A 23,867-nucleotide genomic window follows, 5' to 3' on the forward strand; every position below is an offset into this window, starting at 1 on the left:
GGGGAAGTTTTAACCTAAGCTGGTAAAAATAAGCTTAGGGGGTTTTCATGCAGGTCCCCACATCTGTACCCTAGAGTTCAGAGTGGGGAAGGAACCTTGACAGCACTGGATGCATTAAAATAATGTTTGGAAAGTTATTTTTGCAAACAAAAGGGACAGAGCCCTGGGAGCTTTTTTGGGGTGGAGAGTTATGAAAAACAATTCTGCAGAAAGTGATGACATAGGCCCAAGAATGTTTCCTACTCACCCTGGGCAAATACTTGTGTGGATTTTTGAAAGCCTGACTTTGGCTAGGAAAGGGATGGTGATTGAATGAAGGTGGGAAAAAATTAGAGCATTTAGGAAAAAAAAACCTGAAGAAAGAATGAAATTGAAACATGTTCAAATATATGAATGGATGTGTCAGGGGCACACTCACCGATGGTGGCATCTTCTGCTAGCTGTCCTGGAAATTAGCTCTGCCAAGCATTGAGCTCCCACTCTGGCAGGGTCTTGCCCCAAGGCGGTGTCTCTCTGCAACCATCTCACTCCAGGGACTGCAATCTCCTCTTCATGGTATGTCACTAAGGTCCTCCCCCTCTGGGGAACTTGAAGTCCTTCCCAACCCACTTGCTGGCCTCTCCAACACCCTCTGACACTCACAAGAGGCTGGTAGGGGAACCCAGGCCTCTCCTCTATACTGGATTCTAGCCCAGGGACCCTATAATAAGCAGCTAAGGCTCTGTATGGTCCCAGCCCTTGCTGCTGTTTCCCTGGATTACTTCCTACATAACTAACTTCCCTTTTCCCTGAAGTCACTAGCCTTGCAAATTCCTCCACTCAGGGAATGACTGCAGCTTGCTTTGCTGTACAGCTTCTTTGCTGTTTACTGATCCTGGGCTTTATCCTGGTTCTATCCATTTCTGGCCAACTGAGCCTACTTCTAATCAGTGGCATTCTCATGTGCTCCTCCTCCAGGTGCATCCAGTGGAGTTCTTATTGAAGGCTGGTCCCCATAACCCCTTTCAGCACTGTGTAATACAGATGCACTATAATTATAAAGAAGTGGGGACTTGGCAAGGCAAGAATTCAGGTACAGTGGGCTGCTGAAGTGAAAAATGAAGAGGAAAGAAAGGTAAAATTAAGTTTATATACACAGCTTGTATTGATATTACTGAACCATATTATTCACAGTAGAAAACTAAATGGTTGCACCTGGCTATAGGGCCTGAAGTACTTGACAGCACTCTTCTAAAGACACAAACCTTTCAGTCCCCTCCAAAATGTTTTCTTTTAAATAAAATATTACAGCAATTATCAACAGGTTTTATAACTGATTTACAAATGTAATATGCATCTTTGTATTTTTATTTTTATTGAGTTAGTTGAAGACAAATACATTTGCCTGCCTGATAGATTATTACGATAATCAGTTAATATGTTACATTTTCAGATAACTATGAATGACAAACACTGGAGAAGTGAACATTTAGATTCTTATTATTCCTATAATGGCAAAATAGATAAATTATTCTTGTCTCTTTAAAAGTGCTTGTGCTGTGGCTCAACCTTAAGGGACTAGGAACTACCTTAAAGATTAGCCTGGAGGTCTAGTTATGTCAATAACTAACTGTTACAGACCTACTCGAAAGATTTCTAAAGCTGTGCACAAAAAGCAAAAAGGTCACTCCTTGAAACACCTATGCCGTAAGTGATCTAAAGAATTCCTCCTCGGGAGTGAACTATAGATTCTTTGTACTACTAAGCTAGCACATCAATGGTGCTCACCTCCCTTATAAGCTATGTTTGATGTGGAATGGAAACTGAAGTGAAAGAACCATATCTAATGAATGAGGAGGAAAACAAAGTGCAAATAGGAATATACATCTGATCTGCCCTGCCTAGCCTAGCTTCACCTAGTTTATATTGTATATAGTACCAAGTACTATTTGCCCATGTTCCCTTCCTGAAGATTTTGCAATTTAGCTTCCATGGCAGCAAATTAAAACTATTACTACTTTCAGCATGAACTTTTCTTCTGTTACATGTATTAGTTACAGATTGAATCAAAGAATATCATGCATATTAATTCAAGTAATGCAAATAAGATATACTGTAATTCAAATAGCTAAGATCAAATTCCTGTTTCTTGGATATGTGAAAGATTGGGTGATTAACACTTCAAGTAGCAGAATAATTACAATTGGTGAGAGCACTTAAAACTACTTTCTTTGCACATTTAAACAGGAACCTCTTAAAAATCATGTAATGAGATATCTTATCAGCATCTTTCCTAAACACATCTTCTGAATAGGAACCTGTCAGGCCTCTTCTGTAGGTACTGGGCTGTGCTACAGTATACACAGAAAGTAAAACAGTTCTGAAAATAATTTTTCCCCATGCAAAGTTTCAACAAAACTGATTTTTTTCTTGTTAAATTTTTCAGCTTTTCATATAAAAACTGAAAATTGCAGAACTGAAGATTTTTCAAAGTTTACATCGTTTTCAGTTTTTCAACAAAAACTTGAAATTTTTAAACAAACATGGAATGTTTTGCAAAAAAAACAAAACAACCTCACATGAAAACAGCATTTTCCATTAAAAATGCTCTAGTGGCAAATTTTTAGTCAGGTTTAGGAACCAGTATCCACTCTAGATTTCTTAATGAGCTCTTTGACCCATAGAACAAATGTCCCTCCCTTTCCACTGAATAACCAGTAAAATGCACTTTGTGCAATCCAGGGCATTATTTTTCTGATAACTTTCATAGCATGCAATAAGGTAAATAGTAGAGATGGTCAAACGATGGCAAAATTATTCATGAATAATTTGTCAAAATCCCAACATTGGCTAAATTATTTATAAATAATAATTTGACCAGCCCTAATGAACAGTCCAATAGTTGCATCATCATCCTTCACTACAACTCAGGGTTGTTTTGTTTCTCTTTTTAAATTACATTTACAAGTATGCAAGCACCAGGACCATCTGTATTCCCTGCCAGGGTCTACCAGTCAATAAAGAGATGAAACTAACATTGTAATAATCCTTGGTGTAGACAGCCTTTGGTCTATCAGTAAGTCTAGCATCAGTTCAGTTTCATCAGTGATAGCAATAGTACAGGTTCTAGTATAGACCAGGTGCAGACATTTGTAATGTTGTTTTCACACAGAATCTCCCATCCAAGTGTTGACCATGGCTACTGCTGTTTCTCTTGTGAGAGCTGACAAAAGCACAGCAAAGGATGGGATGTTTGAAGGCTCTACTTTCGAATATTTCATTTCTGCCTATAATATTCTTTTTAATTTGACTCCATAGGACTCAATAAAACAGAATTTGTAGTAAAACAAACAAGGAATTCATCACGTGACAGGTGGTAATCAATAAATCATGTTCTAGTTGTAGCTATTGTGTTTCAAGTCAAATTTCTACATTTCAGTGTCAAGACTGCTAGCATGCTTGTGGTTTTGCACTTGTAGCTTTTCAGCTCTGCAGTGCTGATTTAAAAATTGCTATTCTTCTCTCCTATTGCTTGTGAGAATCAAATTCAATATCCACAAAACTAAGAAAATGGAATGAAGGAGCCAACGGAGAATGATGCTTGCTAATCATCACTTTTTTGCAATAGCCCACATCTATGGCTTTTCAATGGAGATTCATGTTCTGGTGGGTTTCATGAACTAAAGGGAGTAACAATATAACACAATACCTAGCACTGAACATATTCGGAGTTCAGTACAAATGTTAAGGGCTAGATTGTGCAACCCTGGCTCATATTGGCGAGGATTTACTCACCTGAGTAGTCCCATTGAAGTCTATGGGATTACTTGTGTGAGTAAAGTGTTGCACTAGCCCTAAGTAAGAAAATAAAATCCACATGGTTGCTTGGTTACCAGCTCATCACTTTGGTAAACCGATCACACTCTTGACCAGTGGTGAGCTGGAGCCGGTTCGCACTGGTTCGCGCAAACCAGTTGTTAAATTTTGAAGCCAGTTTAGAACTGATTGTTAAAGGGGTGGGCAAACTGTGGCCTGCGGGCCACATGCGGCCCACGGGACCGTCCTTTGCGTCCCGTCTGGGGAAGCTGCCCTGAGAATTTTTACTCACCCAGCAGCACTCCAGGCCTTCAGGGGCACTTTGGTGGCAGGTCCTTCAGTGCCGCCAAAGACGCGGAGTGACTGAAGGAACCAGTTCTTCAGCTTTTGGCAGCTCATCACTGCTCTTGACATCTACAACAAGGGGGAAGGAAAGAAAGCCAAAATAGGGAAAGAACGAGTTGAAGAATAGTTAGATAACTCAGGCCTTGTCTACACTACAAAATTAGGTCGAATTTATAGAAGTCGGTTTTGTAGAAAGCATTTTTACACAGTCGATTGTGTGTCCCCACACAAATGCTCTAAGTGCATGTAGTCGGCAGAGTGTGTCCATCGACTTCCGGAGTGTTGCACTGTAGGTAGCAGTCTCCCACTGTCTCCACCACCCATTTGAATTCTGGGTAGAAATCCAAGTGCCTGATGGGGCTAAAACATTGTCGCGGGTACATATCATCAGGCCCCCCTTCCCTCCATTAAAGCTAGGGCAATCATTTTGCACCTTTTTTTTCTTGTTACCTGTGCAGACGCCATACCACGGCAAGCATGGAGCCTGCTCAGCTAACAGTCACTGTATGTCTCTTGGGTGCTGGCAGATGCAGTACTGCATTGCTACACAGCAATCAGTTTATTGCCTTTTGGCAGCAGACAGTGCAGTACGACTGGTAGCCATCATCGATGTAGTCCAGGGTGCTCTTTTAACCGACCTCGATGAGGTCAGGGGTGCCTGGGCAAACATGGGAGTGACTCAGCCAGGTCATTTCCCTTTTAAGTTTTGTCTCATGGCGATTCAATCCTACCGGCAACGCACTGTCTTTTAATCTGCAGCCAGCAGAAGATGATGGCCAGTAGTCATACTGCACCATCTTCTGCCGAGCACCCAGGTGATGACGATGGCTAGCGATCGTACTGCACAGTCTGCTGCCAACAAGATGTATAAAGATAGATGAAGTGGATCAAAACAAGAAATAGACCAGATTTGTTTTGTATTCATTTTCTCCTCCCTCCCTCTGTGAAATCAACGGCCTGCTAAACCCAGTTTTGAGTTCTATCCTTGAGGTTTTGAGTTCTATCCTTGAGGGGACCATTCTGTTTCTCGCAAAGCCGCCACCTTTGTTGATTTTAATTCCCTGTAAGCCAACCCTGTAAGCCAGGTTGTCAGTCGCCCCTCCCTCCACCAGAGCAATGGCAAACAATCCTTTTGCACCCTTTTCCCTGGATTGCCCGAGCAGGAGCAGATGCCATAGCGCAGCAAGCATGGAGCCTATTCAGCTCACCATAGCAGTTATGACCATTGTAAACACCTCGCGCATTATCATGCAGTGTAAGCAGAACCAGCACCTGAAAAACCAGGCGAGGAGGCGACGGCAGAGCGGTGATGAGGACATGAACACACTTTTCTTTAAAACTGCATTCCCTCACAATTTGGAGATCATGGTGTTAATGGGGCAGGCTCATGCCATGGAATGTCAATTCTGAGCCCGGGAAACAAGCGCAGAGTGGTGGGACTGCACAGTGTTGCAGGACTGAGATGATTCCCAGTGGCTCCAAAACTTTTGCATGCGTAAGGGTACTTTCATGGAACTTTGTGACTTGCTTTCCCCTGCCCTGAAGCGCAAGAATACCAAGATGAGAGCAGCCCTCACAGTTCACAAGCAAGTGGCAATAGCCCTGTGGAAGCTTGCAACGCCAGACAGCTACCGGTCAGTCAGGAATCAATTTGGAGTGGGCAAATCTGCTGCGGGGGTTGCTGTGATGCAAGTAGCCAATGCAATCACTGAGCTGCTGCTATCAAAGGTAGTGACTCTGGGAAATGTGCAGGTCATACTAGATGGCTTTGCTGCAATGGGATTTCCTAACTGTGGTGGGGTGATAGAACGCATATCCCTATCTTGGGACCGGACCACCAGGGCAGCCAGTACATAAACCGCAAGGGGTACTTTTCAATGGTGCTGCAAGCACTGGTGGATCACCAGGGACATTTCACCAACATCAATGTGGGATGACCGGGAAAGGTTCATGACGCTCGCGTCTTCAGGAACTCTGGTCTGTTTAAACGGCTGCAGTAAGGGATTTACTTCCCGGACCAGAAAATAACGGTTGGGGATGTTGAAATGCTGATAGTTATCCTTGGGGACCCAGCCTACCCCTTAATGCCCTGGCTCATGAAGCCGTACACAGGCACCCTGGACAGTAGTCAGGAGCTGTTCAACTATAGGCTGAGCAAGTGAAGAATGGTGGTAGAGTGTACATTTGGACATTTAAAGAGTCACTGGCGCAGTTTACTGACTCGCTCAGACCTCAGGAAAATCAATATTCCCATTGTTATTGCTGCTTGTTGTGTGCTCCACAATCTCTGTGAGAGTAAGGGGGAGATGTTTATGGCGGGGTGGGAGGCTGATGCAAATCGCCTGGCCGCTGAATACGTGCAGCCAGACACCAGGGTGGTTAGAATAGCACATCAGGAAGTGGTGCTCATCAGAAAAGCTTTGAAAACCAGTTTCATGACTGGCCAGGGTACTGTGTGACACTTCTTTTTGTTTCTCCTTGATGAAAACTTGCCCCCTTGGTTTACTCTAATTCCCTGTAAGCCACCCGCCCTCCCGCTTTCGATCACAGCTTGCTTGCAAAGGAAATAAAGTCACTATCGTTTAAAAAACATGTGTTCTTTATTAATTGATTATAAAAATAGGGAGATAACTCACAAGGTAGCCCAGGTGGGGTGTGGGAGGAGGGAGGAAAAGGCCACTTTAAAACTTGTTGAATGCCAGCCTTCTGTTTCTTGGGCTGTCCACTGGGGTGGAGTGGTTGGGTGCCCGGAACCTCCCACCCTGCGTTCTTGGGCGAGGAGGCTATGAAACTTGGGGAGGAGGGAGGGCGGTTAAGCAGGGGCTGCAGCGGTAGTCTGTGATCCTGCTGCCGTTCATGAACCTCCACCAGACACCAGAGCATGTCCGTTTGATCCTCCAGTATCCCTAGTGTTTCCTCATGCCTCCTCTGATCTTCCTGCCGCCACCTCTCCTCTGGTTCATCGGCCACCGTCCTGTACTCTATTGTGTCCCTCCACACAACTCTGTCAGTGCCGGATGACTGCATGAGCTCAGAGAACATGTAATCATGCGTGTATTTTTTTCGCCATCTTATCTGAGATAGCCTCTGGGGGGAGGGGAGGCTTGAAACATTTTGCAGATGCTGGAGGAAAAAAAGGGAGTGAAGTATTTAAAAAGATACATTTTACAGAACAATGGCTATACCCTTTCACGGTGAACAACACTATTCACGTTACATAGCATATGATTTTGATACAAGGTTGCATTTTGCATCTTGTATTGAGTGCCTGCGGCTTTGGTGTTGGAGATCACACACACAGGGCCTGGCAACAGAATTCGGCTTGCAGGCGGCCATGGTAAGCCATAGTCTTTCGGCTTCTGCAACCTTCATAACAGCAGCCCCCTCCTTTCCCATACCAAGCAAAGCCAGTTGAGTTGGCCATTTACTGCTTCAGTTTTCCTGTTAATGTGCAGCAGCAGAAACCAAACTAACCCCCTCCCCCATCCAGTTCTCTGGGATGATCGCTTTTCCCCTCCCCCCACCGCCTGGCTGGTATCAGGGAAGATCCCTGCTAGCCAAACATGAACAGCTCCGCGCCAATGGCCCCCTCTCCCACCACATGGCTAACTGCGGGGAGGATTTATTTTCAGCCACAGGCAAACAGCCCAGTAGGAACGGCCACTGTGAACGTCCCCTGGGGTCTGATTTGCAGAAGTGTGAAGTGCTCCCAGCTGCAATTGATGTCAATGGGAGCTGTGCTCTGAATATGTCAAATGTTATACAAAGCTATGTTCTCTGACAAATCAGGATGTGGGCATCTCAGATTGGGCACCTAAAATTAGTGGACAAATTTGATCTTAATCTCTCTGTGCCTCTGCTCCCTATCTCTAAAATGGGCATAATGCTACCTGATCACCTGACATGGGTGTTGTGAAAATAAATACATGTTTGTGAAGCACTCGGATACCTTAGTGATGAGCACCATAGAAAATTCCATGAGGAAATTAATAATTCTGTCTTCAGAGCATGGTTTGAATAGTGCACAAAAAATAAGACCTGGGCCCACACACTGAATAAGGAAGAGAAAATAAAATATTGACTAGGTGTTCATTAATTGAGCACTGTCCATGCTGTGCACCGAATGAAAACAGGTGTCTCATGAAAAAAATAGTATGCACTCATGTATTGACTGTATCATGCATTTGCACCTGGGGGCCAAATTAAAGTTGCATGGACAATCTTAAATCTGGCATTTCCTATCTTTTGAGTCCTTGAGTTGACTTTATTAATGTTCTTTTAACATAATTTTTGTGTGTAATAAATAGTAACTATCCTCAGCACAGCTTTCCCTTCAATAGCTGCTGCACTCATTGCAGGGAGGGAAGTTTGTGTAGGACAAATAAGAAGTGTGGCAAATACTTGTAATAAAATACAGAACTAATTGAAATGTAAGAGCTTTTACATTATGTTATAATCACAAAAATGGGGACATGTTCATGGAATATTTTGTTAAGGTATGTGATTTTTTCCCCCACACAAAAATAGGCTCATTTCATAGTGAACAAGGGCTAACTTTTGAGAGAAACCAGGCCTTTTCCCAACAAAAAATGTCTTTCACATTAAAAATATCAAATTTTGCATTTCCACAAGTCTTGGATGCAAAATATAGCCATTCTTTCACTGTAGACAATGCAAAACTGGGGGCAGTGAAAACATGTATAACAAAACAGCCCAAACTGTTGAGAAATTCCACACAACAAAAACAATGATTTTTCCTACAGTTCTAAAACAGACTGTTTATACTTTTCATGTATCTGGGTTGTGTCTTTCCTCTGCTTGAAGTCAGATTTTCCTTGTGCTGCCAAAATTCGACACTGCAGCACATTTGCCTTAGGATTCTTCTGTGATAACTGCAGGCTACCGTGTGTCAGGAGACTTGGTTGTAGGCAGTCAGGCCTAGTGGCCAGAGTCCAGATGCTAGAGCCAGGAGTCAAGATAGGGCAGTAAGCAGAGCCAAAGGTCAGAACTGAAGTCAGATTCTGAATGCCAGAGCCAAGGGTGAAGACTCAGTTGGAATCTGAGTTCAGGGTCAGAACCAGATTACAGTGAGTCAGGGAAGGCAGGAACAAGTCTGAGACAGGATGAGAACAAAGCTGGGTGCAGGGCAGGATCTGGGCTGGATCAGCAAAGGAACAGAGCAGGGCTTGGTGAGAGGTGAGCACAGAGAGATGGAGAGTCTATGGCCAGCAAGCTGCTGCTGAGCTTAAGAACTGGCCTGCTAGCTTCCTTAGGCAATCAGGCAGGGTGGTCCATCAGGTAGCCAGATGGCTTGTTAGGGTATCAGGAGTACTCGGCAGCTGCAGGGCTGTATTCCTGACACCATGGAACTAAACATGTATCTTGATACAGCCACAAAGCCTAGGCACTCATCCGAAAACTTGGTGCTGCTCAGAAGTCTCCAGCATAGTGCCGTCTCCTGTCTCTCCAAAAAGCATTGCTACCCACCTAATCAAAGGTGGATAAGGACAAAAACTTTGAAGAAAACTTTGGGGTGAAGAAAAATGGTGGCAATAAAAATAGTGCATACCTGAAACCAAAGAAGACTGCAGATGAAATAGAAAGGGTGATCAAAACACTGAGAACAGGTAAAGCATGTGGGCTTCATAACATCTCCCCCAAATGCCTGAAGAACTAGTAAACACTGAACTATCTTTCTATCTAGAGTCATTGAGGAGATAAAATATCTAAGATCTGGTGCAGAGCAAAAGTAATAGCCTTACCAAAATCTGAGGAAAAATTATAGACTTACAGAAAATTACCACCCCATCTCTTTGTTAAGCTGCATGTAAAAATTACTTTAAAGGCATTTACTTTAAAGAATTGCCCCCACCATTGATGGTATACTGAGTGTAGATCAAATAGGCTTCAGACCAGACTGCAGCACCTGTGATCCAGCAGTGTCCCAATCTACATCAAGAATGGCTTCTGGACTGAACTGCTGCCCAGAGGCCACTGGTTTCAAGTTTCACTTAGGGTATGTCTACACTACGAAATTAGGTCGAATTTATAGAAGTCGGTTTTGTAGAAAGCGTTTTTATACAGTCGAGTGTGTGTGTCCCCACACAAATGCTCTAAGTGCATGTAGTCGGCGAACTGTGTCCACAGTACCGAGGCAACAGTCGACTTCCGGAGCTTTGCACTGTGGGTAGCTATCCCACAGTTCCCGCAGTCTCCACCGCCCATTTGAATTCTGGGTAGAAATCCCAGTGCCTGATGGGGCTAAAACATTGTCGTGGGTGGTTCTGGGTACATATCGTCAGGCCCCCCTTTCCTTCCCGCCGTAAAAGCAAGGGCAGACAATCGTTTTGTACCTTTTTTTCTTGAGTTACCTGTGCAGACGCCATACCACGGCAAGCATGGAGCCCACTCAGCTAACCATCACCGTATGTCTCCTGGGTGCTGGCGGACATGGTACTGCATTGCTACATAGCAGCAGTTTATTGCCTTTTGGCAGCAGACAGTGCAGTATGATTGGTAGCCATCGTCGATGTAGTCCTGGGTACTCTTTTAACCGGGTGCCTGGGCAAACATGGGAGTGACTCAGCCAGGTCATTTCCCTTGTTTCGTCTCATGGCGATTGAGTCCTACCGGCAGTCTTTTAATCTGCAGCCAGCAGAAGACGATGGCCAGTAGTCATACTGCACCATCTTCTGCCGAGCACCCAAGAGGTGACGATGGCTAGCGGTCATACTGCACAGTCTGCTGCCTGCATGATGTATAAAGATAGATGAAGTGGCTCAAAACAAGAAATAGACCAGAATTGTTTTGTATTCATTTTCTCCTCCCTCCCTCTGTGAAATCGACAGCCTGCTAAACCCAGTTTTGAGTTCTGTCCTTGAGGTTTTGAGTTCTATCCTTGAGGCGGCCATTCAGTTTCTCGCAAAGCAATACCAGAGAGTAGGCGACATCAGCGCGGTGACGAGAGTGATGAGGACATGGACACAGACTTCTCTCAAAGCACGGGCCCTGCCAATGTGGGCATCGTGGTGCTAATGGGGCAGGTTCATGCGGAGGAACGCCAATTCTGGACTTGGGAAACAAGCACAGACTGGTGGGACCGCATAGTGTTGCAGGTCTGAGACGATTCCCAGTGGTTGCAAAACTTTCGCATGCATAAGGGCACTTTCATGGAACTTTGTGACTTGCTTTCCCCTGCCCTGAGGCACAAGAATACCAAGATGAGAGCAGCCCTCACAGTTGAGAAGCGAGTGGCAATAACCCTATTGAAGCTTGCAACTCCAGACAGCTACCGGTCAATTGGGAATCAATTTGGAGTGGTCAAATCTACTGTGGGGGCTGCTGTGATGCAAGTAGCCAATGCAATGAAAGATCTGCTGATATCAAGGGTAGTGACCCTGGGAAATGTGCAGGTGATAATGGATGACTTTGCTGCAATAGGATTCCCTAACTGTGGTGGGGCCATAGATGGAACCCATATCCCTTTCTTGGCACCGGAGCACCAAGCCAGCGAGTACATAAACCGCAAGAGGTACTTTTCAATAGTGCTGCAAGCACTGGTGGATCACAAGGGACGTTTCAACAACATCAACGTGGGATGGCCGGGAAAGGTACATGACGCTCGCATCTTCAGGAATTCCGGTCTGTTTCAAAAGCTGCAGGAAGGGACTTTCTTCCCAGACCAGAAAATAACCGTTGGGGATGTTGAAATGCCTATAATTATCCTTGGGGACGCAGCCTACCCCTTAATGCCATGACTCATGAAGCCATACATAGGCAGCCTGGAGAGTAGTCAGGATCTGTTCAACTACAAGCTGAGCAAGTGCAGAATGGTGGTAGAATGTGCATTTGGACGTTTAAAAGCGCGCTGGCGCAGTTTACTGACTCGGTTAGACCTCAGCGAAACCAATATTCCCACTGTTATTACTGCTTGCTGTGCACTCCACAATATCTGTGAGAGTAAGGGGGAGACGTTTATGGCTGGATGGAAGGTTGAGACAAATTGCCTGGCTGCTGGTTATGCACCGCCAGACACCAGGGCGGTTAGAAGAGCACAGGAGAGTGCGGTGCGCATCAGAGAAGCTTTGAAAACCAGTTTCATGACTGGCCAGGCTACGGTGTGAAAGTTCTGTTTGTTTCTCCTTGATGAAATCCCCCGCCCCTTGGTTCAGTCTACTTCCCTGTAAGCTAACCACCCTCCTCACCTCCCTTCAATCACCACTTGTAGAGGCAATAAAGTCATTGTTGCTTCACATTCATGCATTCTTTATTAATTCACCACACAAATAGAGGGATAATTACCAAGGTAGCCCAGGAGAGGTGGTGGAGGAGAGAAGGACAAGGCCACAGAGCACTTTAAAAGTTTAAAACTTTATTGAAGCCAGCCTTCTGTTACTTGGGCAATCCTCTGGGGTGGAGTGGCTGGGTGGCCGGAGGCCCCCCCAACACGTTCTTGGGCATCTGGGTGAGGAGGCTATGGAACTTGGGGAGGATGGCGGTTGGTTACACAGGGGCTGTAGCGGCGGTCTGTGCTCCTGTTGCCTTTTCTGCAGCTCAACCATACGCTGGAGCATATTAGTTTGTTCCTCCAGCAGCCTCAGCATTGAATCCTGCCTCCTCTCATCACGCTGCCGCCACCTTTCAACTTCAGCCCTCTCTTCAGCCCGCCACTTACTCTCTTCAGCCCGCCACCTCTCCTCCCGGTCATTTTGTGCTTTCCTGCACTCTGACATTGTCTGCCTCCATACATTCATCTGTGCTCTGTCAGTATGGGAGGACAGCATGAGCTCAGAGAACATTTCATCGTGAGTGCATTTTTTTCGCCTTCTAATCTTTGCTAGCCTCTGGGAAGGAGAAGATCCTGTGATCCTTGAAACACATGCAGCTGGTGGAAAAATAAAGGGGGACAGTGGTATTTGAAAAGACACATTTTATAGAACAATGGGTACACTCTTTCATGGTAAACCTTGCTGTTAACATTACATACGCAGCACATGTGCTTTCATTACAAGGTTGCATTTTGCCTCCCGCCCACCCCCACATGGCTAATAGCGGGGAACATTTCTGTTCAGCCATAGGCAAATAGCCCAGCAGGAATGGGCACCTCTGAATGTCCCCTTAAGAAAAGCACCCTATTTCAACCAGGTGACCATGAATGATATAACTCTCCTGAGGATAACACAGAGAGATAAAGAACGGATGTTGTTTGAACACCAGCAAACATACACTGCAATGCTTTGTTCTACAATGATTCCCGAGTACGTGCTACTGGCCTAGAGTGGTAAAGTGTCCTACCATGGTGGATGGAATAAGGCTGCCCTCCCCAGAAACCTTTTGCAAAGGCTTTGGGAGTATATCCAGGAGAGCCATGAATGCCAGGGGAAATCAATCATAAAACATGCTGGCTTTTAAACCTTGTATAGTATTTTAAAAGCTACACTCACCAGAGGTCCCTTCTCTGCCTGGTGGGTCTGGGAGGCATCCTTGGGTGGGTTTGGGGGGTACTGGCTCCAGGTCTAGGGTGAGAAACAGTTCCTGGCTGTCGGGAAAATTGGTTTCTCTGCTTGTTTGCTGTGAGCTATCTACAACCTCATCATCATCGTCTTCCTCGTCCCCAAAACCTGCTTCCGTGTTGCCTCCATCTCCATTGAAGGAGTCAAACAACATGGCTGGGGTAGTGGTGGCTGAACACCCTAAAATGGCATGCAGCTCATCATAGAAGTGGCATGTTTGGGGCTCTGACCCGGAGCGGCCGTTGGTCTCTCTGGTTTTCTGGTAGGCTTGCCTCAGCTCCTTAAGTTACACGCGGCACTGCTTCGGGTCCCTGTTATGGCCTCTGTCCTTCATGCCCTGGAAGATTTTCACAAATGTTTTGGCATTTCGAAAACTGGAACGTAGTTCTGATAGCATGGATTCCTCTCCCCATACAGCGATCAGATCGGTCCATGCTGGAGCTCTTTTGCGATTCTGGGACTCCATCATGGTCACCTCTGTTGATGAGCTCTGCATGGTCACCTGCAGCTTGCCACACTGGCCAAACAGGAAATTGAAATTCAAAAGTTTGCGGGCCTTTTCCTGTCTACCTGGTCAGTGCATTTGAGTTGAGAGCGCTGTCCAGAGCGGTCACAATGGAGCACTCTGGGATAGCTTCTGGAGGCCAATACCATCTAATTGCATCCACAGTACCCCAAATTCGACCCAGCAAAACCGATTTCAGCGCTAATCCCCTTGTCGGGGGTGGAGTAAGGAAATCGATTTTAAGAGCCCTTTAAGTCGAGGAAAAAAAGGGCTTCATCATGTGGACGGGTGCAGGGTTACATCGATTTAATGCTGCTAAATTCGACCTCAATGCCTAATGTAGACTGGGCTGAGACAAAAGAACAGCTCGTGGAGGTCCCAAAAAAATTGATCTCAGGACTCAGTTCTAGCACCAACGATTTTCAACTTTTTCACAAATGACCTTCTCATCACCACAGCCAGGTGTTTTAATCTATGCAAATGTCATCTGTCTGGTAGTGCAGGCCCAGGATTTCAGTCACCTAGAAGAAATCTTGGATGCAGAAAAGAGATGGCCCTCTATTGTTAAAGGTGATGATTTAAATCAAGTGCCAGAAAGACAGCGTCCAGCTGTTTCCATCTAAACCACATGAAAGCCAACAAACATTTTAACATCTTCCTGAATGGCCACAGGCTGGCCCACAACCCAAAGCCTGTGCATTTAGGTGTTACACTGGACCTCACCTAGACATTCAAGACCAAGACCTTACTGAAAATAAAGAGAAGAAACAACCTGATCATCAAACTAGCTGGTTCAACCTGGGGAGCCAATGCACAGACACTGAGAAGCTCTGGGCTTTCCTTGTTCTATTCTGTGGCAGAGTATTGCTCCCTGGTGTGGGTCAGTTCCTTTCACAAAGGACTAGTGGATGCTCAGCTGAATGACACAGTGTATAATAACTGGTACCATGAGACTGACCAACCAACCTGGCCTGGCTGCTGGTCTCGTTCAGACTTGCCCCTTCTGACATCAAGTGACAAGTCACCTTGTGAAAACTTCTCCTTAGGGTACAAGATCAGTCACATCTATCCCTTTTTAAAGGTGTGTCTAATTCACTGATCTACTGGCTTGGCTCCAGGCACCTCATTTGGACAATTCCTTTAAAGAACCTTGATATTGCCTCTGAATTGACATGCTAAGTGGCAAGAACAAGCTTCAAACATAGATATTGCCTATCTTCTGACAGATCCAATAGTTCAGCCTCCTGGTTTTGACCTTCTGCGGGCAGAGCTCTATCGCTTCAGATGTAGAGTGATCAGATATGCTGCGAATGGCTATACATGGAGCCTTTGTGACTCTCCTCTTTCCAGTGTGGCCAGTGAGAAGTTGTAGATTATATACTTGCAAGGGCTGCCTGGTTCCCTCATGGACTTTCCCAATGCACTTCCCTCAGCTATTGAATGGTTAAACATTTAGACTGTCATGCTTGACTTCAACACCTATTTAAATGCAATCACAATTTTAAAAAAACAGTACTAGCAATGTGGCTAGAAAAACACTGTTCTATAACTAAAGGAAACAGTTTAAAACATGTTTTTTGTTTACAAACACAATTAAAAAATGTTAGAACATGGATTCTTCTAACATTGGTAAAGAGAAGTGTGCATTAACCTGCTTCTTCCAGTAGTGCTGATAGTTCTGTACTATCAGGCCCTGATCATGGATGGCTACGCTTAGTAGTAAAGATGGGCACATGCTTAAATGTTTGCAGGATTGGGGCCTCAGTGAGCTGCCTATATTTCAGTTGGAGTTGAGTGCACTCAACATGACTCTGGAGATACACCCACTTGGGTTTGTTCTCTGAACCAGTAAGTCAGGCTGCAGTACAGAAAGTACCCCCACCCCTTTTTTGGGGGGGGGTAGCATGCCGTCTCTGGGACTCCCCCATGCCTCCATCATAGTGGGGAATAGGAACCTGATAGCATTGTTACTTTTGCAATGTCACTTCTAATCAAGAGTTTTTACACTGATAGATCTGCAAAGCAAATCTTTCCTCTCCTCTCTCACTTTATGTATGGAATTATTGAATGGTTGTCTAGTATAACTAAACACATATAATTTTATACTTTGTATCTTTTGAACACCTTTTGGTTATAACTCTGTGTTTGCCTCCATATTTTTAATTCTAATTAGGTCAATTTCTGAGTTCTGCTTTTTCAGTTGGACAGTATTCCTTCACATCGATCAAATGTTTGTCTGTTGCTCTGTGAAATAGTCAGCCGAGCATTAATCATCACTTACCATAGCATTGTGTCTCTGGCTGATGTAAAACATAACCCAGGACATGCACATCTGGTGATCAAATACACTTGTTTAATTGATTCTTTCAGTGAACTTTCATCCAGGAGGCCACCAAGGAATTTGTGAATATATTTAGATACGTCAGTTACAAGTGCTGCCATAAAAAAATGTTGATTGCAAACATGAGGTGTTTTTATAATTCTAATGTCTTCTTGCAGAGCTGTGCTTGTTGCCAATTAACCTCAGTTGGTTTTACATTTATCAGAGTTCAGCAGGAAATAAGTGCAAAGGTCCAGATCCTCAAAGACATTTAGGAGCCTAGTTCCCATTGAATTCAATTTGAGTTAGATGCGTAGGTATACTTATGGTATCACCAATTAGAAACCTCATTTTACTGTGAGACTGAGCTAAGCTGGCGATAATAATTCTTAAATATATGTTCTGAATATGGCTATTCACCATAGCAACAATTTTAAAAGCATATCTTTATCACTAACTATATTTTTGTCACCCACTGGTGATCTGATTTCCTACGCATCACTGGGACCATTTTGTCTGTGGATGGATATGTTACAGGCATAGCAGGAGGACCAAACAATGGGTAGAACCCCAAACTTCTCTCATGTAGACAAGGCTACAGCTTTTAATCAAATTTGTAACCAGTTAGTGATATTGTCGGCTATAAGCATCATTTATGTCCACACACCACACTGTTAAACCTTGGTTGGTAACAGTGGAAACCAACAGTGTTTTGTTCTTTCCTAGTCTCATATATGGTAGTTTTTCCTGTAACTGGTTCCGCGTGATGGCCACTATCTTGGCTGACCCCAATGATTGAACTGGGGCTAGAGCTAAAAACATGAGTGGCTTTCGCATAAGCTAAAGAGCCAGGTTCTCAAGCTAAGAACTGTAACAGATTCACGTCCTCTGTGGATTTGTTACCTGGGGTTATCTGAACCCAAAGCTATGGTAATTTATTCTGTTTTCCAGGCGGTGTCAAGAAATAAATCAGTGGGGGACACAGCACCTCCGTCTGATGAATGATTGGTACACATGAGGGCTTCTGCCCAAAAATATTTGTTTTTCTTAAGTACAAAGCATACATCAAAATGCAGTAGTCTAGAATAATGCTACTCAAAGTGGTGGTCCGCGGACCGGTGCCGGTCTGCAAGCCATCGACTGTCAGTCTGCGCGCACATTGGGAGAAAAAAAAATTGCTGGTCCCCCACATCAGATAGCTTGAGACGCACTGGTCTAGAACACACCAGAATATAGTTACCCAAAGTCTGAGGTGGTGAGTGGCAGCAACAGATTTCCAGTTTCCAGCATTTCTCCTAGCTGCTGGGAGTTTTATGCCAGTGACTCCAGGCTCATAGAAAATCCAAACTTCTCCAAAGTACACTTTCTAACTAAACTCTTTATAGGTTTTTCTCTGGATCAAGCAAATAACTCATAATGGACTCTAATAGGCTAAAAATCTCCACAGCAATAGCAAATAATAATTCATTATTCTACTTATCAGCAAAGCAACTTCAGCAAGAAACTTATCATTACAAACACAGACCAAGGTCAGTTATTCACACTTCCTCCCCATTTTCATGAATCTGTCCTTTTTAGTAACACTGCAATTGTGCAGATGTTTTTGTTATGTCTGCCTAAGCCAAGGCCAGATTTTTCCTGACTCTGGTTTTCTTCTTTCCATCTTATGGTGGCTGAGTAGTAAATCCAATTCACTCCTAACAAATTTGGCACAGAGGAAGACCTGTAATTCACACAACAAACAGTGGGTTACATCAGGATGTTTTTTCTTCAATATGGACAGACTCCCTAAGCATGTTCATATAACCATGTTGACCAGTCCTCTTTTCTATCATCTCTCCATCTGATGGAACTTGCAAAATTTCATTTTCCATGTGCTGCCTGTTTAATAGTGTGGGTTGGAACTTCTGCTCACCCTTTCTTGACGTTTTATTTTTTTCTAATAAGCATTTGTTATGAGGCTGCTCACTTGATAGAAGATTCTCTTTTTTTTATCTTGATTTTTTTTATTACAGTTATTTACATTCTTTGGAAGAGTTGAAGATCAAACACAGAACAGGATCAGAGAAATTATGGAAATTAGCTACTTAAGGAGACTTGGTAAGAATGTTAATAGAATTGAGGAAGGAAAACATCAACTAATAAAAACGAAAACCATGCAATTTGCAATATAAACATCAAAAGAGAGCTGGTTTGGAAATGATAATGAGGCATGCTTAGAATAAATGTAGACCAGTCTAGGGCTGGTGTGATCCAAATAGTGCCAAGAGGTTATGTAATTTACATTGTATCCGAGTTTCTCTATAGCTTTTCATCCAGGTGAATTCAATATTTTTATGCTTTCGTGAACATGTGTGGGAGTGTGGAGATGAGGATGGGAGGGAAACGAGAAGAAAATGGCTGCAGGGCACCTCTCACATGCCACCTGTCAGTGTCAGTTCCTGACTAAGAAACCAACACTGCAGTCCAGTCTCCAGCTCTGTCATTCTGGTACAAATGTGAATTTCATCTCCAGATACTCTAGGTAGACACCTTAATCTGGGCAATGTAATCCCTTCCTATATATTTTTATACATATAGTAGTCAGTTCTGCTTTGGATCACAGCAAGTTGTGATGTCTAATTGTAAATCATAAAAGACAGTATCCTTGGTCCTCAAGATGTGCATATGTGTGGGTGTACCTCATGCAATATAGGCCTGACTTTTGTCTCTCACCACTGTTGATCTTTAATGGAGTTACTCTTGATTTACACCCATGTGAGATCAGAATGAGGCTCTGTGTGTTTCTGGGAGGGCTGTTATGGTATAAGAATCTGGCCACTCTGATGTTTCTGATTAATTGATAGAGAGATTTTTTTAAAAAAAAATTTCTGTTCCTAGATTTTACTGTTCAGCATCATTTAAACTACAGAAACTTCAAAGCCACAGTGCTGTGATGATGATGTCAGTATTTTATTAAAAAAAGTCCAGTTTTTGTTTGTTTGTTGTTTTTAAATCCAGTATTGGAGAGCTTGAAGAATCTGCTTGACTATGGAGAATAGGAAGCCTTCTCAGGCAAGTGTTGTAAACTTCTGCTATCTAAGCCATCATCGAGACACAGATTACAAGCCTTATGACTGTAAAGGTAATATTTAAATATGAACCAGATTTAACCGATGCAGTACTATTTTCCAGGACCTCCAGACACATAGCTCCAGCTCCTCTGTTGCTGCTTATAGCTTTGTCAAGCTGTAGCAATGAAAACCACCAAGAACTTTATTTTCACAGCTGCTTACAGGGTTCTGAATACCAACAGTGATATTGTCATGCATAAGACACTCTGCTGCTCCTTGGAAAAGCTATGAGCAGCAACAGAGTCAGATCCTGGACCAGCTTACTGGGGAAGAAGACTTGAAATGGAGGTTGGGAACAGTAGAGAAATAGAAATATCACTCACTCATCTCAGTTGCTAGAAGTGTCTGGGATGAGAGTGGAAAGAAAGAGAATTCTCCTTTTCCCTTTGACAACTAGATGGATTGGGGATAGTTGGAGGGGTCGGAGCTTCTAAAATATCAGAAATTTGCTACATGGGGGGATGATCTGGAAGACCGACTAAGCCCTGAGTAGAGTTGAGGGGAACCACTAGTAGTATCCTCTTCTTTCTAAAAAATTGGGCCTGGGGTAGGATGTGTTGACTTTTCACATGGATCATGAGTCCTTCATCTTCTACACTGATTTCTGGCTAGTAGGTGTATTCTTCTGGCTAGTATTTGTCTGGTTAAATTCTAATCCCTATGTATGAAAGGATATGAGTGATAGATTGTATACACAAGAGAAGTATGGTATATAAAGAAAGATGTTATGTGTAGAAGGAGGGAGAATATATAAAAGAGGAGATAGAGAACGCAATGTACAGAAAGAAAGAGTTAAGTGAGGTGCGGGGGAGAAGGAATAGAGGAAACAGATGTTTAAGGCAGCACAGGAAATGAAATGCTATGAGCCTGATGTTCACAAATGCTGAGTATCCACTCTCCAAATGAACGGTTTCAGAGTAGCAGCCGTGTTAGTCTGTATCCACAAAAAGAAAAGGAGTAGTTGTGGCACCTTAGAGACTAACACATTTATTTGAGCATAAGCTTTCATGAGCTACAGCTCACTTCATCGGATGCATTCAGTGGAAAATACAGTGGGGAGATTTATATACATAGAGAATATGAAACAATGGGTGTTACCATACACACTGTAATGAGAGTATCACTTAAGGTGAGCTATTACCAGCAGGAGAGTGTGGGGGAGGGGAGGGAGAAGTCAATGTGAGTGATAGGTGCTCAGCAACTGTGGAAATCAGGCCGCAGGAGTTATTCCAGGAAAGAAAATTTGGCAAGAAGCCAGGAAGGGAAAGAAAGTACAAGAAGGCAAGAAACGTGTAGTAAGTTACATGTAAAAATATACAGAGTAGAAGGTGGACTGAAAAACATGTTATAGTTAAGTATGGTACATACTAAGCAGCATATAGCTGTTTATTCCTTTAAATTGGAGGGGACTCAACACTACAGCAGGCTAAGGTCTGTTTTGTAGTTTTTCAAACCCTGCAGTATCACTTCTTTTAAGAACCTCTAAATTAGCATTTAGCAAGATAAACATAATGTCACATGGAGTTCCCAGAAAAGTTGCCCATGGTTTAATTGAACTAGGAGAATCATAGATTGTTTTTCAAGTAACTTCAGTGCATACTGAAATAAATGTGTTGCTGTTCCACAATATTTCTGTGTAGCCGTGATCTGTATAGGATACTCAGAATTTTGAAAATAAGTCAATAATGCAGAGTTGTTAAGTCATAGAAATTAGGCAGGAATACGGAATAGGTCTTTTCCATCTCTATCTCCATTCTATGCAAAGTTGTTTCCTATTGTACATTTTCTAGAACTCAGCCATGCTCCTAAATGCTGTTACCCTGACTTTATTCTCACAAGTCACCATGGTTTTCAGATGATCTGCTACTGATCAAACAGGAGGCAAACTGCTAGAGCACTGGTTGCAGAAGTCCTCTTCTGAGGCTAACAAATTGTGACAGAGTTTTAAAAATTCTTATCATGTCTGTGCTGCAGGCAAAGCATCCAGATCTGGTTAATGCAGGTTATTTTCATCTGGGACAGTGTAGAGTATTTCTCAATGGGAAATTGGCAAATTATTTTGCAAATAAGATCGCTCAGCTTCAGACCAAACCATCTATCTCCTTGGTAGCGAGTATGTGTGGAAGGGAAAATGCAGAATCAGAATGTCAGCTGGTGTTTCTTACTGAGGCTCTGGGACATATGAGTTAGGTCCATGAGCCTTTTTCCTAATGAACACCATCTGAGCTGCTGGTGCCACCATTAGAGCTGTTAACATATGGCTGTAATAGGGCAAAATTCCAGCTTCTCTGTGAACACACATATCTGTAGGGAGAGTTGACTATCCCTTACTAGGCCACCAAGCCTTTGCTCTCCGTTTGAAAGATGAGCCTGATTTTTAAAGGTCAGCTGGAGCTATGCATGCACATCAATGGGAACTGTGGCTGTTCAGCCACTCAGACAATCAAGCCAAGTGTAAATAGATGCAGGGTGTATTGAATTCCGCAACTGTTTGTTTCCCAATTCAGCCAAAAATACAGATCTTTGCTGTAATTCATTGTTACTAAACTGAAAGTGGCAAAAGTGGGATACTTCAGTGAGACAGATAGTGCACTATGTTTTTGTGTTTCATTGTGTGTTAACCCCCCTTCAACAGAGGAATCTTAGCCATCTCACACTGTCACAGGCATATACAGACCTGGGTAGGAGGATCATGGATCCCAGTCAGTAAGAACAATAATTTACAGTTTGTATCGGATGAGAAGTTCCCTGGGGTGGGGCAGAGAATCCCAACAACACTTATTACTTAGTACTTTCTTTGGTGGATTGGGTGTGATTTTTCATGATATCACTTGCTGAAACAATACTGAGCAGTCTTTATTTAAACCTGTGTTTTTTCCATCAAAAATGTCCAACAATATGTACAGTATAATATAAGTAAAGACATTTTTGGTACTGGTATTGCTCAAATACCTTAGGATTTTTTCCTAATCCTCTAGGTGTCTAAAAATATACAAACATTACAAAGTCAGCACATGAAAAGTTTCAAGGCAAGTCTTTGGAGATCTAAAATCTGTTTGTGAAGTGACATTCATTCCACCACAGAGAGAAATTTATTGAAAAGAAATCAAAGGAATAACAGTTTGGTAATAAAGAAACATGTTTGCGGTTCTAAAATGTAATGCTCCATGCTTCTCTCAAGGCTTGCTTGTGGAAGAAAACCCCTCTTGTCCATTTTGTTTCAATAGCTCTATGCTACAGTGGAGCATAAGTGAAATGACTTTCTCCTTGAAGAAAAACCATAGTCATTGGGGTCCATGGGTGGGATCTCTGAAAGCACTTAGATGCCTAAGTCTCTGTTTTGGCTCCTTTGCAATCCACAAACCTTCCACCAAACCCTATAGGCACTTAGTCACTCGGCATGTAAGGTTTCAGGGTAAAAGTTCCCCAGATGTCTGTGTTTCTACATCTGAGCACATGTACTGTTGCTCCTGTCAATCTCCCACCTAAGCCCCAGAGTGATCCACAAAACAGGGGAAGACGGGTATTCAGCCACCTGATTTGCATGCAGGGTCTGATTTGGTAGGGGCCCTTTGAACATAGATCCGATTCAAAATTCAGCAGGAGGAAGTGCTGTTGCCACCCACCTTAACTTTTAGCCCAGTGGCTAGAGCACTCCCCTGGGATGTGGGAGACTCAGGTTCAATGCCACCCTCTCTACTAGATGGGGAGAAAGGATTTGAAGAGGGGGCTCCCACCTCTCAAGAGGATGCTCACACCACTGAGCTATGGAATATTCTAATGCAGGGGTCCCTCCATCCCTCCTGTTGAAGCTGTTGCACTGTGGATAAGTAATGTTTGGAGCAGGGAGACTGGACTAGGGTTACCAGATGCTAAATACAAAACATTGGGACTGCCGCAGGGGGAGCGCCTTTTCAATTGTTACACTCACCCGGCACGTTTGGCGGCGGGAAATAAATCTTGCCGGCGAAGAAAGAAGTACCCACCACCAAAATGCTGCCAAAAAAGACGCACATGAAACAAAATATCGGGATAAATGGCATCCCTACTGTACTTTGGTTGGGACACAGGACAAACTGCTCAATATTGGGACAGTCCCAATTTTATCAGGATGTCTGGTCACCCTAGACTGGACTGGGGTCTCTGACCTTCCCACTGGGTGCCCTAACCACTGGATTACAGAATCATTCATTCTCTATCTGTGTCTCTGTCTCTGGCCCAAAGAGTATTTAAGAATTTATCCACAGTGGACGACCTGTCATTGGCCCAGCAGTCCA

General features: G+C 43.6%; 1 long non-coding RNA gene across 1 annotated transcript; it reads left to right on the forward strand.

Moving 5' to 3' along the window:
• The first annotated feature begins 706 nt into the window (after positions 1 to 706).
• LOC122459339 lies at positions 707 to 23,266 on the forward strand. The gene is made up of 4 exons (XR_006279953.1): positions 707 to 1,114; positions 18,493 to 18,577; positions 19,478 to 19,601; positions 22,569 to 23,266. It is a non-coding gene; the product is annotated as an uncharacterized LOC122459339 (long non-coding RNA).
• The last annotated feature ends 601 nt before the right edge of the window (positions 23,267 to 23,867 follow it).

This window comes from Dermochelys coriacea, chromosome 3, assembly GCF_009764565.3.
Source record: "Dermochelys coriacea isolate rDerCor1 chromosome 3, rDerCor1.pri.v4, whole genome shotgun sequence".
Taxonomy (NCBI): domain Eukaryota; kingdom Metazoa; phylum Chordata; order Testudines; family Dermochelyidae; genus Dermochelys; species Dermochelys coriacea.